The 5,376-nt window shown below is 46.0% G+C and overlaps 1 non-coding gene across 1 annotated transcript; it reads right to left on the bottom strand.

Annotated features, from left to right (window-relative positions):
• Positions 1-4,589: 4,589 nt before the first annotated feature.
• Positions 4,590-4,694, bottom strand: LOC122220914. Its single transcript, XR_006203059.1, has one exon. It is a non-coding gene; the product is annotated as a U6 spliceosomal RNA (small nuclear RNA).
• Positions 4,695-5,376: the final 682 nt, after the last annotated feature.

Below are 5,376 nucleotides of genomic sequence, written 5' to 3' on the forward strand. Positions count from 1 at the left end.
CCCTTTTCCTCCCGTCAAGATAAGCCAGAAGTATTTGTTGCCAGAAATGGAAAACAGCTTGCTCATCAGCCAGATGATCGCAGTGTTCAAAAGTTCTACTCGTTTGCCATGTGTGAAAAGTTAAGAATTGAAAACAGACAGGCTTACTCTGCTTAAACTGTGGGTTCTGTGAAGCAAGAAAAAGAGACACTTGGATACTGTAAGAATTGTGGAGAAGGTTTGCATGGCAAAATGAGGGAGGTCTTTTCACATCGCTCTGAGGCGGGACCCCTAGGTTGATTTGATAGTGAATATGGCTATTCATCAAGTGGATGAAAGAGGAGTCTAAAATTACCAACTGTGGCAGGCTACCTTTGTGTTCTGGAACGAATCCCAATGTCCTACACAAACGAGGCTCTTGGGACTTCTACTATGCTGTCTGAAACAAAACCTTCTAGGCATTTCAGTTAGACTTCTTTCTAATTATCTTGATGGAGATATGTCCATGAGGTCTTGGTGGAAGTCAGAGGTATACCGTCAAGCTGAAGCTTCGTTAGAAACAGCCTTCAGATGACAGGTTTGAATTATTCCGTAACTCTTCCACTCTTGAGGAAGTAAGGGGTATTTGTTGAATTTTTGCGAGATTGACTTAAATCGCTCAGTTATCAACCCCTTATTGTGTTAGAAGGCTTCGTGTTGGCTGGGTGATTTCTGATCGTTTTTATTAGTCTCTCTTGGTCACTACTTAAGAGACTTTTTGACAACCAAGAGAGCCGTTTTAAGCAAATAGAAATGCAGGCTGACAGAGGTCAAATGATTAACTCAATTGACCAAAATGGCGGGGGGTGGCGGGACAAAGAACCCCCCCCCCCCCCCAAGAAAAATCAGAGTTCACACTTAGGGCTCCAATTACCCATTCTGTAGGTTTCTGGAGGCTTGGCACAATCCCATTACCCTTTATTTACCTCCTTCGAAGTTATTTGCATTTCAACACTCACATTTCCCCCCTGCACTTGATGCTCAAGGTCTGGGAAGTTAAATTGAACTCAAGGATTTGGCTACTTAAGAGAGGACAACAAAACCCAAAAAACAACACTTGCCCTCATTCTTCTTTGTGAAGGCGAGCTCCAAATGGGGCAAAAATAAATAAGTTCTCACAGAAAGACAATGCTGCCTTGAGTTCCACTTCCCGTCAGTGAATTCATGACTGCCAGTTTGTTTTCAGGGTGGGTGTTTTTAGCAGCAGGGAATTCTGGTTGACCGGAGGCCAGAGAATGAACAGGAGGAGGGAGGGGAAGAGGGGGAAACTCTCAGGTGCACACCCAATGTGCTGCTCTGTCTACTTTCTCCTTCCCCATCTGAGTCGGTGACATCTTGCCTCACCCACCGCTGGCCTTTCTCGGGGTCTCAGGTTTTGAGTTGACTGGGCCGTCGGCAGTAGTCCGCAACTCTTCCTCACATGAAAGCACAAATCAGAAGGTACCTATTACAAGGCTGTGAGCACAGAGACAAAGGCCTGGCTGCTGACACCCTCCCACTAACTTGGGTTTTAATGGTGGGTTTAATTTCCTCGCGCTAGCTGAAAGAAAGGGAAAAAAGTGAGCGGAAAGAGCCAGGCTGTGGATAGTGGCGGCGGTGGGGAAGCGACAGCTGTTGTATTCATGGTTAATCAGGTGTGTCTGTCTTTGTGTCGCATCTGTCTGCTACTGTTGCCGGGCCACATGTGAAAGGGGACGGAGGGGAAGGGGCCATTCATGTTCAAAGCCAGCAAGCACTGACCTCTGCTTCGTTCTCCTCGGGGTAGGCGAGCTTGTCTATTTAACTTTCCCCATTATAGGAAGCTGTAATTCTACTGGATTAGCCCACCCTAACCATTTTGGCCTGACAGACGCAAGCTGCATCCAGAATGCCATAAATCTGCCTGGAGAAGGAAGACCGTTCCCTCCTCCCGTGCTTTTCCTTTGGGATTCCGTTTGATTTGTCAAACAAGAGAAAACCGGAAAGAGAGAGGGGGGGAAGAAAGAGAACTGAGGGCTTCTTGGTTCCCCATCGGAAACTGACCCACACGCTGCGTTTACATTTTCTCTAATGATTGTCGGGAGCGGAAGGGCTTCTCTTGTCATGACTAGAACGTCGTTTGCCTCCAGTTCTGTTCATCTCACGGGTCCCACACAAGTGTGGTGTTGGCGTCGGACCTCAGTCATCTCCCTGGCACCAAACCCTCCCCTGGCTTCCCTCTGGTCCGTGCCCATGGGCAGAGGGCAACGGTGGAGCATGGGAAGCTTCCGGCTCCTTTGGGGGTGGGGGGCAGTTCTACGCTGTACGTGCTGCTGGCCCAGCTCTGCCAGGCGGGACTCTTCCTGGGCCTGCGTACAAATAGCTGAAGCGCAAACAGCACCCACTCCCCACATCCCGGTGCGTGAGATTGTATTACGGCTGAGTGTCTCCAGGTTCGAAGGTCTTCTCCAGCGAAAGGCGTCAAACTGAGCACCTCCTATCAGTGGTTTGGGGGGGGCTCTACCTCACCACCGTGGAGGTACCTTGTTTCTAGCCCTTCTCCTTCAGGGTCAACCCTCTACTTCTTGGTATTGGTTGAGTAATATCGGTTGAGTATTGGTAATCCTCAGCATTTTCAAGATCAAGGAGCTTTGGCTGAAATTTTGACTTTCCTTAAGAATCCGCCATCACAGACCTTGTCAACAGAGCTTGCCACGTGCAAATCTATTTTGGTTTAAGCCATTTTTCAATATAGGCTCTAGTTTTCACCCCATCGTGTTAATTCTTCTTGTGGGGAAGCTGGGTTTAGGCTTTATTGACACTTTTGGGGTGTGTGTGTTTGTGTGTGTGTGTGTACTTGTATATACATATATGTACATACATATTTTAAAAATATCTTAATATATATTTCTATCATCTGTCTCCTATCTATCTTCAATCTATCTATCTATCCATCTATCTATCTATCTATTTATCATCTTATTCTCTAGCATCTATCTATCTATCTATCATCTATCTATCTATCTATGTTTAATATCAAAATTGTTACCTTCCCAGAGTGTGGGTTATCATGAGCACAGCTGAGTTTGCTCTATAAGCCTGTGCTGATTGCCGTGGCTGTATTCTTGAGGTCCAGCTTTGGGGTCAGGAAGCTTTCGTTTTACTGATGTCAAAGGATTTCAGAAAACGATCCCACTACCCTCTTCCCTCTGATAACCCCTGGATCTCCACACTTCCATGAAGTCACTAGGCAAATATGAAGCTTGTAATAAAAGTCTAGCACTCTGCTAGGCTCTCCGAGGCTTTCGGGAACTCATCATCTTGTGAGAGGCCAACGACCGTACAAATGAACGAAGCAATAACAAAGCAGGGCTGGAAAAATTTTCAATAACTTAAAAAAAAAATCAAAGCCTAATTTACATTCAGAAAAGTGCACAAATCCTAATTGTATAGCTCGATGAATTATCACAGAGTAAACATACTTATGTAACCACCACCCAGATCAAGAAATAATATTACTACAGCTGGAAGCTTTTTTGAATTTCTCCCTATGTGGTAACCCCATTACATGTAAAACCATTCTCCTGCAGCACAGTTTGGGACTGAGATTTAGTCTTGATTACGGGGCTACAGCAATGCAGAGATGGAAAGTTTCCCATTAGCTGGAAGGGATTTGCTCATGGCAGGGTTTTAACACGACCCAGGCTGGCCTTCTAAGGCTGGACTTTAGGAGGTCCAGGTGGGCTGGCGTGTGTGATGCTTTTGGCTGAAGGGGAGGACATAGGAGATTTTGGCGTCGCTTTTTAATTAGCACCAGTCGTGTCCCGGATAAACCTCATTGGCTGCTTTGCCGCCACTGCTCAAAGCTTTGGCTTCCCTTTTTAAAACGTTACGGTAAAGATAGACACGCTATAAAACTGGCCATCTTAGCCAGTTAGGTGTGCAACCGTTCTCCAGAACTCTTTTCCTCTTGCAAATTGAAACCCTGTTCCCATGAAACAATAACACTCCCTTCCTCTTTCCCCCCAGCCCCTGGGAAACACCATTCAACTTTCTGTCTCTAGGAATTTTACTGCTCTAACGACTTCACGTAAGTGGAATTCTTTAGTATTTGTGTTTTTGTGACTGGCTTATTTCACCGGGCATCATGTCCTGAGGTTTCATCCATATCGTAGCCTGTGCCAGAATTTTCTTGCTTTCTAAGCCTAGATAATATTGTACATATATATTATTTTATTATTTTTTTAATATGAAATTTATTGTCCAATTGGTTTCCATACAACACCCAGTGCTCATCCCAACAGGTGCCCTCCTCCATGCCCGTCACCCACCTTCCCCTCCTTCCCACCCCCCATCAACCCTCAGTTTATTCTCAGTTTTTAAGAGTCTCTTATGGTTTGCCTCCCTCCCTCTCTAAGTTTTTTTTTTTTCCTTCCCCTCCCCCAGGGTCTTCTGTTAAGTTTCTCAGGATCCACCTGAGAGTGAAAACATATGGTATCTCTCTCTGTAAGACTTATTTCACTTAGCATCACACTCTCCAGTTCCATCCACGTTGCTACAAAAGGCCAGACTTCATCCTTTCTCATTGCCAAGTAGTGTTCTATCGTGTGTATGAAAATATGGAACGCTTCACGAATTTGCGTGTCATCCTTGCACAGGGGCCGTGCTGATCTTCTCTGTGTTGTTCCAAATTTAGTATATGTGCGGCCGAAGCCGGCGCATAATATTGTGTATGTTGAGTAATAATGTATGTACCACAGTTTGTTGATCTGTTCATCTGTCAAGGGACACTTGAGTCACTTCTGCCTTTTGGCTGTTGTGAACAGTCTTAGATCCCATGGGAGTGCTATCTTTAAAAAAAATTTTTTTTTTCCCACTGATTCCTTTTTGAGAGACAGAATGTGAGTGGGGGAGGGGCAGAGAGAGAGGGAGACACAGAATCCAAAACAGGCTCCAGGCTCTGAGCTGTCAGCACAGAGCCCCATGTGGGGCTCCATCATGACCTGAGCTGAAGTCGGACGTTTGACCGACTGAGCCACCCAGGCGCCCCCCATCTTTAATTTTTTTGATAAACCTTCATACTAGTTTTCATAATGGCCCCACCATTCTGGTGTCCTTTTCACCCGGACTGTTTCCTCCTGACTAGCCACCCAGATGGCATTGGTAAGAGCCTGGTGTGTGGATTGAGGCGGTGGCCATGTTAGGATGGAGGTCAGGACTCTATGTGGGCCTGTCTAGAGAATTTAGTCCCAATGAGGCAGGTGGGCTGGAGACAAGGCAATCATGGTGGGTATTTGGAGACGCCAATAAAGAGAGTGGGATTTGCCCAAAGACAAATAATGTGTGCTTTCATCTGGGGGGGAGGCAAGGAGGTTCTTGATTGCCAGGTGTTTGGAGACC

Source organism: Panthera leo, chromosome B2 (assembly GCF_018350215.1).
Source record: "Panthera leo isolate Ple1 chromosome B2, P.leo_Ple1_pat1.1, whole genome shotgun sequence".
Taxonomy (NCBI): Eukaryota; Metazoa; Chordata; class Mammalia; order Carnivora; family Felidae; genus Panthera; species Panthera leo.